Genomic DNA, 13632 nt, shown 5'->3' on the forward strand with positions numbered 1-13632 from the left:
AGCGCGGTAGACAAAGGCTCTGTGGCCGGCGGATTTCTTTTTAACCCTAGGAATCGATAGAAGCCCCGCATTTTGTGAGCGCAGAGCACGAGCGGGCGAGTATCGGGAGATGAGATCGGATAGATAGAGCGGTGCAAGCCCATTTAAAATTTTGTAGGTGAGGAGTAGCACTTTAAAGTCAGATCGGGCTTGAATAGGAAGCCAGTGTACCACAAACGGTCCTCCCTCTGCGAGGGCCCATGGACAGCCTATGACAGGTGCACACCGCCCACACCCTGCACCTCCACCTCACAGTGTACCAGAGTTACACCACCAGCCTGACAAGTGTAGCGACCCGAGTCATGGACCTGCATCACATCAAACACCAGGTTCTTGCTCACCGCCCCTGGGGTGGGACTGGAGGTCATTCATGTGGGCAGTGCCAGTTGGTGGAGGGGACCTTTTGTGGGATTTCTGAAGTCGTGCAGAGGGTAGAAATGTGGATGGACTGCTGGGCGATATGCGCTTAGATGAGAGGTCGTTTCTCTTTCCAAATGGAGGGGCCAGTCGAGTCTCAGTAGGGACTAAGGCAGGGGTCCCCAAACTTTTTCCTGTGAGGGCCACATAACTTTTCCCTTCTCTGGTGGGGGCCGGGGTCAGTTTGTAACAGAAAAAGTGTGACGATCGCAGGGGTGCCTAAACGTAAACATTTATTGTTTTCCAGAAAGTAACCAAATATTAATAACCCTTTCCGGGATCTTCACAGAAAAAAGTCAGGAAATAAAATAATAACACTATTAATGAAATAAATAACACTATTTATGAAATAAATATACAGTACAGACCACCTAGCTCTAGCTCTGTACTATTTAAAAGCGCAGTGCAGGACACACTCAAAGGTTATCGCACTTCAGATGGCAGTGGACATGTATGACAGGACAAAGGCCATAATGGCCTTGGGATTGAGAAACATACTACCAGCCAAAGGAGGAAGCAGAAAAGGATGGACGAGTATGTAGTTGAGTCATCTTCTGGCACAAGCTCAGACCTCAGCTCAGGAGATCAGCTGAGACAGAGACTGTTCCAGTCCTCGACAGAATGCTGCAAGAGCTTGAGAGCAGGTTCTCATGAGTTGGAGAACAACATGGAAAAAAAACGGAGGAAAACAAAAACAAACCACATGAACTTTGGAAATTACTCAATAATCAACTAGGCTGCAGTAAAAAACTTAAAACCAGATTCTCAAACATAAACATAAAGATGGACAACACGCTCATCACAGACAAGCTGGGTGTAGCCAATTACTTAAACATTTTCTTCACAAACATAGCCACAACACTGGTAAACAAACTACCCTCCCACTCAGGGCATTATGGGGTAGAACACATAGTAGCATACTACAAAAACCTAGGGGTCCGCAAAGACGACTTCAAACTGGAAATGGTAACAACAGATGAGGTACTCAAAAAACTGAGCGCCCTCCAACCTAACAAGGCCACTGGCCATGACAACATCCCCTCCAAATTCCTCAGAGACTCAGCATCCGCCATCACCCCAGTCATCACACACATAATAAACCTCTCCATAAAACAGGGACACGTCCCCAAGGACTTCAAAATAGCGAGAGTGACCCCTCTGCACAAAAAGGGCAGCAAATTAGACCCAGGCAACTACCGCCCTGTTTCTATTCTTACCTCCATCTCGAAAGTCATGGAAAAAATAGTCTACGAACAGGTCGAAAAGTACCTAGCAGAAAAAAATCAAATCTACGAATTCCAATCTGACTTCAGAACATCCCACTCCACTGACACATGCCTTCTCTATTTGAACGACCACATCAAACAAGAGGTGGACGCGGGCAAATACTGCGGCATGGTCATGCTGGACCTACAAAAGGCCTTCGACACTGTCAATCACTCCATTCTGATTGACAAGCTAAAAGCAATTGGTTTTGATAGTCTATCAGTGAGCTGGATGCAATCCTACCTTGAGGGGAGAGAACAGATGGTGGAGGTAAACGGTACCCTATCCCCCCCCCCCTCACAGTGAGCTGTGGTGTTCCACAAGGAAGCATACTAGGACCGCTACTGTTCCTAATTTGTGCGAATGACATGTCGTCAGCTTGTGACTGCAACTTGTTCTTGTTCGCGGACGACTCAGCCCTGCTGGTCTCTGACAAAAACAAGTTACAGGTTGAAAAAACGCTCAGCTCAGAACTCGGCAGAATCTGCACCTGGCTCGCTGATAACAAACTATCATTACAGGTACACCTGGGTAAAACAGAGTCCATTCTCTTCGGATCAAATAACAAACTCAGCAAGACCGACGGCTTCTCAGTTACAGTTGGTGACAATATTGTCACAAGGAAAGACGAAATTACATACCTAGGTTCCAACCTAGAGGCAAATCTTTCCTGTGACAAAATGGCATCCAATGTAATAAAAAAAAGTCAACCAATGAACTAGATTCTTGTACTGGATCTCCTCTCTGGTAAACAAGAATACCCTGAAGACTCTGGCAGGAGCACTCATTCAAGGGTACTACGACTATGCTTGCACCTCATGGTACCAAAGTACCTCAAAAGGCGCTAAAAACAAGATTACAACCATCACAAAACAAACTGGTCAGACTACTACTTGACCTTACTCCTAGAACCCACCTCACCCCTGCCCACTTTGACTAACTAGGATGGCTTAGAGTAGAAGACAGAGTACAGCAACTTGCAATGGGCCTGGTCAACAAGATACACTACACGACTAAGATACCCATGTACATGTCAAAATACTTCCCAAAGGTCAGTGAATACCACGACCACAACACCAGAGGGAGCTCAACAAATCATGTTAAACCCAGATTCGGCTCAAACAAGGGACTAAACACATTTCGCAATTATGCCACATCAATGTGGAACGCCCTATCCAAAGCTGTAAAGGAATGTGAATCACTACCCACTTTCAAAGAACACCTACGGGAGACTGCAATTCGAAACTGGCCCCTGTAAATGTCCTAACCCAACCCCCTCCAATGTACAGTAAATGACCTAACCCAAGAATACACGAGACCCTCCTCTTGGAACCAAGTATGGTTTCGTCGATATTCCAATGTACAGTTTCCCCCACCCCGCCTAATGCATTTTATTTACAAGGCGCCTTTCAGGACACTAAAAAAAAAGTCCACAAATCGGTGAATAAAAAAATTATAGGATCAAATGAAAACTACTACTTACTAAAAATGGATGTTTAAAAGTACTAAAAACCAACAAAAGATATCAAACACTAACAAACATTCAGCACAGACAATGGGGATACTGCCATCTTAAAATTATAATTTTTTTTAAATAATAATAAATAAATAAAAATGTATCCACTTTTTCTCCTCTTTTTCTATTTTTCTCCCATCCCAATTCCACTGTGCCAATTCTCCCCTCCCCTGTCTTGAACGTTGCTCACATATGCCCCCCACTGGCCGGTTGTAGGGAGGATAGAAGCCTTGCATCACGTGTCCCCTCCGATACACGAGGAGGCAGCCTGTCACATCTTTTCACCTGCCAGCGCGGACTCTCATTGGCGAGGTGTAACGTGTGGGAGGCTCACACTACCCCCGCCATTTCCTGTCTCTGCTGTGCAGGCGTCCCCAACCGACCTGTAGGAGTCGCTGTCCACAACGTACAGATTACCACCCATCGACTTCCACCCGCTAACTCTGCCAATTGAGTTAGTATAACGGCTGGCCCAAGCCGGAAGCAACGCCGACAGCCGGAGTCGAACCCGGTGTCTCTTGCGTTGGTGACGAGCGCAATGTCCGCTGCGCCACCAATTTTTTTTTTAAAGCTCCGGGGCTCTAGGGGGCCGGGCCAAATGTGGAGGTGGGCCGGACCCAGCCCGTAGTTTGGGGACCACTGGACTAAGGGGAACTGGAAAACCTGGACATCTGGTTCTAAGTCAATCGGTACTCCATATTCAACACTGGCTTGGAAACCCTGGTCTTAAAGGGCTCTCCCTACCTCTGGTTGGTAATGCATCATCTCTCTTAACCCTTTCACTAACACAATACAGAAGGTTAACATTTCACCACACTAGGCCACTACAGAGGTTAACCGTATATAGTGTGATAGTGAAAGGTTAATCTTCTGTAGTGCGGTAGTGAAATGGTTAACCATTTGGCATGTGGCAGTGAAAGGGTTAAGCCATAGCTTGTGCCTGAACCTCTTGCACATCACCACATCCTCAGATGACGCAAACGTATCCTCAACAAGGTTGCTGGAAGTGGAACAGAGTTTGTGCCCACTAGATGGCGCTCTGCTGGTCTGCATAACCACTGTTGGTGAGCTGTGGCCTGTACTGGCCTACCTCCGGTCAATGGTCTCCAACTACACACCCTCAGGACCCCTACGCTCTGCATCTTCTGGCTGCCTGAGATCCACTCCTATTCGAGCTCCTGGGGCGTTGTCAAAGCGAAGCCGGCTATTCTCGGTCCTCGCTCCGCAACGGTGGAATGAACTTCCCACCAGTCAGGACTGCCGATACCTGCCCAATTTTATGCCGTTGACTAACAACACACTTCTTCAATTAATATCTGAAATAATAAAATAAAACGTTCTTAATGTCTTTTATTATTATGTCCTTTGCTACTATGTACCATGCCTATACTACTACCTACTATGCTATTGCTAATGTCTATACTCAAGAGTGTAGTGTCGTGGAATATATTATCATGTCATTATAGACAGCTTGACTGGTTAATGTGTGTGTGTGTCTCTTTAAGAGACTCCAAGGTACCAACATCTCCCCAGCCATAGCAAGGTTGTTGTTGCTTCCCGTGACTGGGAACCATTTTTATTTACTTTCATCATCATATCTGATGTATGGTGTTACGTCTGACAACTGTGTATTTAATGTACTTCTGACCAGAGCTCTTCGTCACGATTATGTGTGAACATGATGTATCTGTCTGTAAACTGTCCTTTCATTGTGGCCACGGTGAAATAAACTTTTCTATTATTATTAATAATGACTCAGAATGATTTCCCATTACAGTAGCACTCAAGTTCTACACTGTTTGATGAACGATACCACTTACTCTTAGCTGCTGTTGTACAGAACTTGTAAATCGCTTGGGATGAAAGCGTCAGCTAAATGACTAAATGTAAATGTTCTGACGAGGCCTTGGAAAGTCCAGTTGATCCAGGGGTACCCGGAGCAGGGTCAGCCCTATGTTCCCACATTTCCTTTTTAAATATGTTTTTGTAGATTTGTATTGCGTTTTTACTACCGGGCAGTCCGATAGAGAGAGGGAGAGGAGGAAATGGGAGACAGAGCAGGGGAAAACATTTGGCAAAGAACGCCGGGTCGGCCGTGCCGTGACACAGCGTGTTTAAGCATTACATCACACGCAGGAGTGGGTTATGAGAATTAGACCATGCCTAGGGACAACTGGCGGATTTATCCAACCTTATTGCTATACAATAAACACACATTAATTGAAGATTTATTGACAAAACCATCCGCAGAAAAAGTAGTTCCAAAATAAATAAATAAAAAAGAGACGTTGCCTCCGTGTGTAGAAGCAGCGCTGTTTCAAGGCATTCCATCTAAGAATGAAGTGAGCGTGTTATGGGATTGATTGATTGAAAATGTTATTACAGATAGACAGTGCTTACATCTTTATACAATTGCCCTACTATAGGAGGCAATTCTTTTTTGAACCTAGTAGTAGGTAAAAAAAAAGAAGAGAAGTTGCCTCGCTATAGGAGGGAAACAATTTTTTTTAACCTACTTTCTATAGAAGCAGCTCGGAGGTGCGCTGTGAGCGTGTTATTGGATTGATTTATTTATTTTATTAATGTCCACCTTGTTTCAAACTGGTTATGCTTAGGCCCTCTTTCGAAGTCGCCCTCTTTTTCGAAGTCGGTTATGCTTAGAGTTTGGAATCAGGGCTGGTGGTCTATCGTCCTGCTCTAAAGATAAACTCTAAGCATAACCGACTTCGAAGCATAACCAGTTCGAAACAAGTCGGACATTAATAAAATGTTCAATCAACCAATCAATCCGCGTGAGCGTGTGTTATTGGTTTGATTGATTGATTGCTTGAACATTTTATTAACAGTGAAATAAGTGTCCTTTTCAGTTTTTTGACGAATGGCATCTAACAGACTTCCCGCGATTTATATTTTGTTCCACAATTACTCATGACCCACCAATTACATAATCCAACATTGTGTAAGAAACTAACATATTTGCCATGACAGAATCGTTTTTGAATTAGTCGTTATGCCGCTTTCAACACATCCATTCATAAAGATTATTGTCCGCCATCTTGGTTTTTCCTAAAAAGTCGAACTGACGGAGTGATTGTAATTCGGTTGTGGGCGGGTTCTGGGATCACGAGCGTGGGTTATGAGAAATAACCACGTCTAACTTGACTGTTTCAGCCAATCAGAATCGAGAAATTTGCATGCCATTGTATAATACGTGGTTCGCCACTTGGGCGCCCCATGTTCCCACATTTCTACCATTTCTTATTCACTCAAAATTAGGCCCTATGTTCCCACATTTCTAAGATTTTTCTCAAAATTAGGCCCTATGTTCCCGGACGAACCCTCTACTACCAGAGGACAATTGGATAATAGGTTGGGTGTAATTGGCTACCAAATTAAGAGAAAGGGGGATAAAATTATACAAATTTATGAAAAAAAAGGAAATGTGGGAACATAGGGCCTAATTTTGAAATGTGGGAACATAGGCAATGTAGGCATGCACCACCTGGAGCAGACTAGAGTCCCAAGATTTAGGCCAAGGAGGACCCCCCGCCCCATGCTGATCAATAAAGGAATATCTTATATTAATTGATAGTAAGGACATTCCCAATCAAATGTTCATTGATGAATGGTCATTTGGTTGGTACCCAAGATGGCAGACGGAAGATTTGTCATAGTTGGAATGAGCTTTGGTGTGGCACACGAGACAGGAAGTTGTTGTTACCATGGCAACAACATCATTTGAAAGAACATTCCACATTCTCACTAATGTTCTGTGCAACAAATCCATTGCAAAACACTGAAAGTGTTCAGTGCCATGATCACATGGAACTCTCTGCCTGTGCATATCATTCAGGGAAAAGGTAAAGATGGTTTTAAAACATCTCCTGGCTCAACATCTCTACTAATCCCTAGTTGCACCCTTACTTACAATTCCGTGCAGATTGATTGAAAATTGTATTAACATTGCAGAATGGGTACAATACAGTACGGCTCAATACACAATTGTTATGGGGATACAGACCAGAGAAAGACTTTAGTCTTGTTTACATCAGGGTCCCCCATTTTCAATTCATAATGAATTGTAAGTAAGGGTGAAACTTGCACCATGCAATCCATTCTTTGTGGAACTAGCCCCAAGTGCGTTCGACTCTTAATCACCAAAACCGGCATGGAATACAATGTGACAGTTAGGGTACATGTAACATACGGTTTACCTTTAATAAATATTTTTTTATTAAATGTATTATAATTTACTTATTACTTTTACTAATCATAGTATATATTCAGATACAAACCATCACTTGCACCTTGTGTAGTTTATTTCTCTCATTTTTAGATTCAGTTCATATTGTTTAACTGTTTATTTTTATATTCCGATCCAATTTTATTGCCTATATTTATATCTTCTTTCATCAAGGTTAATCAGGCCAGCAAACACAACTATCACACAAATAGCAATAAACAAGATAATTCCCAATTTCTATATAAAAAAACATTTAAGTTAAGCTTGAACTAAAACGAGATGGCATGGTATACGGTCTACTCGACACCATCTTGAGAATAGAGGTGGGGGGAAAATCCATACAGTGATACATCATATGGCAATATTTAGTGTGCCACTATCGATACACTGATGCAAAGTATGGATAAAAAATAAGACTATTTTGCTGCAATAAAATGATGAGTGAGGTTAATGAGTGAGGCACAGAAAACCTTAGATAAAACTGATTTTATTGCAGATGCTGACAGTCTTCCGTTTTTGGACTGCAGTTGAAAAAGGTAATACATGGCAATATTGTAGTGACTAGTATCATGGTACTGGAGCATAAACAAACCTCTGCAACATAAACTCCAAAGAGCACAGAACAAACTAATCAGAGTAGTATTAGGCCTAAACTCCAGAACTCATATAGGGAGGACTCAATTTACACAACTCCACTGGCTACCAGTGGAGGCCAGAGCTAAACAACTACTGCTAGGGATGGTCCACAAGATTTTAAACAGGAGCCCCAACATATTTTAACAACCACCTTGAAATGATTGCACACACACACACAACACAAGAGGAAGCCTGAGAAATGTAATCTCCTGTAAACACAACAGGAAGATCGGTCAAATGTCATTTAGATATAGAGGTGCAAATCCTATCGTGATAACATTGTATTGTGGGGTCTCTGGTGACTCTCAGCCCTACTTGATAAAGGGACTAAAAACACGCAGCAGAGAGTCATACATAACCAATTTTCTACCATATTCCCAGTAACTGGAAAATTACAGAGAATGGTTAATTTAGTCAAAAAGTGTAAACTTGTGATTGAAAAACACAATTCTCACTTGGAACAGTCTCTGCACGTATACCATCCAGTGGTTTCTGCTACACTACTCGATTACCAGCCTTTGGGCAGAGCTTGTTAACTTAAAACTCACATTTCACACCAAGATGCAGTAAATCACAAAGTTTAAACAGATAAATCACATCACATTTAATTACTTACTCTGAATGTGTTTAATTTGCAGCAAGTAGTTTTGTTGTCGCCGCCATCTTTAATGTGACAGGATCCCATACGACCACCGCGAGCCCTCTTAATGTCATACATTGGTATGATCACAAAGCTACTCTGTAAAAATCATGTGACCATTTCAAAAGCCATCTTTTGGCAAAAAAATAAATAGATACATCAAGTAAATAGAATTTAAAATGTCTTATTTCTCAAGAGGAAAGTGGGTCCCTGAAACACTGAAGCTATAAAAAGTAAGCATTACATTGTAAATTAATTGCAGACTCTGCTATTGTAAATGCCCCCTCCCCTCACACGACACTAGACATGTTTTGCAAAACAAATCTTTGGAACAGTTCAACTGTATACCGTTCCAACAAGCATTGGAACTTGTGGATGAAAAGCTTCTTTTGTCAGGAAGGGGCGGCTCCTTCTGACGTTACTCATTTGACGTCTATGGACATTTTATTTACAAAAATCGAGCCCCCCGTGTCCATCCCAAAAATCCTGGCATCATTTTTGTCAGAGGGCCAAATCCAATGGAGACATCTTGAAGAATTTACTTTTGAACCCGAGCACCTAGAATCATGCATGAACACACTTGTGTAAGTCGACCATGAGGATTTCGATTCGGACATCATTTTGACCCAGAAATCCAAGATGGCCACCATCCAGTAGAGCAAAAATCGAACTTTAAATAGGAAGGTAAGATGTGGCGTTTGGGCTTCAGACTAACCTTTCCACTGGTGTTACAAACTTTCCCCGATAGCTAACTAGCTAGCAAGAACTAGTTAGCTAATATAGCCCTGTGTACAACCAACAGGCCAACTGTTTGCAAACAGAGGAACAAAAGGACCACATCCATAACCTACAGGAGGAAGAAATGAGAAAACGAAACATTTTAACAATTCTATTATTTCACAAAAACAATAATAAAATCACTGTCTTCATAAATAAAGCAAGTACCACTACATGAAGTTACCTTTTAGCCACAGGAGCCACATTTTGGCCTGTAGCCATCAGTCAGACTCCGAGACAAACCACGGCTCACCTCAGCCACCAGAGCAGAGCCACCTGTGAAGGAAAGAACTGTGTCGTGAGAGGAAAGGAAGAGTGAGGCGAACAGAATAATCACAGGAGAAAGTGAAAACACTTCAATTATGAGGTGTACAAATAACACTTTTTTTCCACAGCAACTCTATTCTCTAGAAAATTAAGAATGGTAAAACTTCCCTCAAAATGTTTACATTTTGAAAAAAGGGAACTACGTCCAATTTCAGTATTCACACATCTCATTCCTCTGGTCTAAGACCATAAAACAAGTGAAAATTAGCAACTCTCTCCCCAACCTAAAAACTAAAGAGTGCTAAAACTCAATCTTGTGATGTCATCAAGTATAAATTCTGAAGCTGCTCCATAGACGCAGAGCACCCGGGGGAATGTTCACCAGGTACATTTTCTGCTTCAGAGCTGTAGAATAAAATATTGTGAAAACATAAATCAATTCAAATCTACAAAATTTTTTGTTTGATAAAAATATAATACATACTGTATACCGATACTGTAGTTATATCATATCACAATTAATTTGTATATTATATTAAACTATATTTACACCATTATATTGTATATATCATGTACTATAAGTCATATATCACATTATATACGTGTTGTATACACTATTATATATACTGCAGGTATACTATACTGTAATGTGTACCATGCATGCACTATGTATGTAAACATGTTAAAAAAACAAAACATTAAGTATTCAGTGGTAGGGTCCGACAGTGCTTCTCTGGTGCAATAGCAGCTGGCGATTTATGGAATGGCCATTGTCGTGTCAAACTCAAAATAAAAAGACTCCCTTGGATATAAAAATTAAAAATAAATACACATTCTGAGTCCACAAAATCTCAAGTCTCCAGTTAACCCTTTACCGGCCAAGTAACAATTTTTGGCCACTTCGCCATACAATATATTTAGCCAGGTGGGAGAGGGGTCTTTTTTTTAAAGATTTATTTTTTGGCGTTTTATCGCTTTATTTCTACTGGGCAGTCCAGTAGGGAGAGACTGGGGCGCCCCGAGGGGGGGATCTTTAATCTATGAAAAAAACATCTTCCATCCAATCAGCACAGGTCAGGCTATGACAGATAGGCGTGTTCGAGATTGATTTTGACTCGCCTCGAAAGTAGACTAGAGTAGCCGAGTACAGCCGGGGGAGGAGTCAGAACGTCGGACACTTCAGATTTCACGAGCCTCTCGTCTAGTCTCGCATGGCAGATACGCTTTCACGTCACCACCACACACATTAGACATACTGTCCAGCTCATTATAATGCGATGGCCGTGTGCAAAATTAGATTAGATTCAAATGTACAGCACACCATATACTGATAGTGGAATATACTATTCATAAATCATATACCATAATGTATACCATCTTGTTGCACGCTCCTGGCCACCGCAGTGCGCGCACACACAACTTGAAGTTTATCATGATGATATGATGAATGAAAACATTCCCAAACTCCTGTATCCAATAATAATAATAAATATATCTGATAGACAGGTAAAGTCTTCAATCAATCAAACGTCTCATAACTTCCTCTTGTGGGCGTGGCTGGTGGTGACAACTTTTCTGAGCCAATAGGCGCTTTGCGCAATGACAGCAAGTCGTTCCCCATCATGGATTTGTGTGGAGCAGCCGGGTGAGAGGTACTGTGGCGTCTCGCTCTGAAGGCTGTGCGTGGCTCGGTCCCACAATATTTCCACGCCTCGTCTCGTCAGATTTTCAGAGCAAGTCGGACAACATTCTAACCGTCATGCAACGCGCTTGGCGAGGCCGTAGTAAAACCTGCGTCGATCTGCATCCCCCTATCCCATCTCGAACACGCCTAAAGTCACCATCCCATCTGACCAATCAGGATATACTCTGGGGATCTGCAACTTCCTTCTATTCAACACAGCAAAAAAATATGCAAATGTTTGCACCCGCTTCTACTCTTCAAAAACCATTATTTCCTCAACAAATCATGGTGAATTGATAACATTTACTAACTTTTGCAGTTGAACAATCATTGTAAAGGATGGGATAGGTGTTTTTTTGCATAGGATTAGTGAAATCAGGATTTGTTAGCTTAAAAAGTGGTGAAGCCATAAACGGTCATATGACCCTTCAGGTGAAGTGACAGTGTCCATTTTTAGACATATGCCCGATGCATCTAGTCAGTCACACTTAGGGCTTGTGTCCATAGCGGATGTTTTTTTCAAGGCGGAACGCTTTGAAAAAAAAGGGAAAAAAAGCTCAGCGCTTTCCTGGGTCTCGCGACTGCCCCTTCCTCGATGTTGATTACCTTGATGAGCGCGCTCCTTTCCAAAAGTTGAACTAGTTTCAACTTTATGCTGTGGGAGCGCTCCGCCCAAAAACGCTGCCGCCGAGAGCTCATAAAAGCGAGGCGCGGCGCTGGGAAGAGGAGCGCGCCTGTAGCATAGAAATGAATGACAGGAAGGAGCTGACAACTCATAAAACGTCCGCTATGGACACAAGCCCTTAGGGTATTACTTCTACCATGTAGTACCCTGCATTATCATGTATTACCATGTAGTTCGTTTTGTACGCTATTCTTCTTTGGGCCTTTATCGGCTACTGTTGCCATGGCAACGCAAATTCAAGAAAACTCTAATACATTTTATTATTTATTTTATGTTATGTTTCATAGATATGCCCCATAGCCCCCACATTTTTAGGGTACCGGTCGAGGGCCTGTGTGTTCACGGACACTTCTGTTAACCTTAATTTACAGGAGAAAATCTTTTTATTTTAATTTAAATTGTAGATAACTTTTGAAATAGCACCAAAATAACATTGAGTTGAAATTGTGAATTTCCAGGTATTTCAAGAAGTGACCGGTAAAGGGTTAATAGTCAGCTCCAGACTTTATAATTGATGACATCACAAGTTTGATTCTTACTTCTCTGGTTTCTGGCTTTGGGAAAGTATCTCATGTTCAAAAATATTGATTGAACCTCTTTAGGCCATGGAAATAAAATCGAGTGGTATTCCCCTTTTTAAATTGTAATCGAAACAAATGCAAACCTCCCATCGTACTGGAAAGATAATAATTGTACCCAACATAGCACTAGGTCCTCTGCATTGGTAGGGTTGGGCATCGTTTGGATTTGAACGATTCAGATTCCCGTTCTAAACGGGTCTCGATTCTTTGAGGTGCAGGTCAAAACAGGTCACAGCTTATTACGCAGGAGAAAAAAATGCATTTGAAAAATCCTTTATTTTTTTTCGTACTATTCACATTGTCAGTTGACTTGATAAGTTTAATTTGGTTGCTGTACTGTAACTATGGTATTAATTAACAAAGTAGTAAAAAAAATAAAAATAAAAAAAAAGTTTAGAATCAAAATTCAAACATCTTCTTAACGGTTCCGGAATCGGAAGTTAGGAACCGGTTCCTATTAGAACCGGTTCTCGGTGCCCAACCCTAATCGTAGGTAGTAGCATCGGGACGATACACACCTCTAAAATTACACTAATAATATAAAAGAAAAAACAAAATGGGTTTGAACAGTACGTACCCCTAAGTGTACAGGATGAGGCACACCAGGCTGGGGGTCACACTTACCACGGCGCAGAGATGCTCCCAGCATAATGTCCACAACACTAATGGAGAGATCATGGGTTTTCTAACAACCTATAAAGAGTACAAATACTAAGAATACCAAAGCTGAATTCAATTCGGAGGTATGGATGAAAAAGGGGCAACGTCACATCAAACACACATCCTATTCCTAAAGAGTTGAGGCCGTAATGGAAAGTGTCCAAAATACATGTGGTTGTGAACATAACAGTTTGAGAGATGGAAATGCACATAAGAACTTC

The 13632-nt window shown here is 41.8% G+C and overlaps 1 protein-coding gene across 1 annotated transcript in view; it reads right to left on the bottom strand.

The window, feature by feature from the left end:
- Window positions 1-13632, bottom strand: part of LOC311245567 (uncharacterized protein) — a 35296-nt gene that overhangs the window by 12190 nt on the left and 9474 nt on the right. The window lies entirely within an intron of this gene.

Source organism: Notolepis coatsorum (assembly GCF_963971535.1).
Source record: "Notolepis coatsorum genome assembly, chromosome: 1".
Lineage (NCBI taxonomy): Eukaryota > Metazoa > Chordata > Actinopteri > Aulopiformes > Paralepididae > Notolepis > Notolepis coatsorum.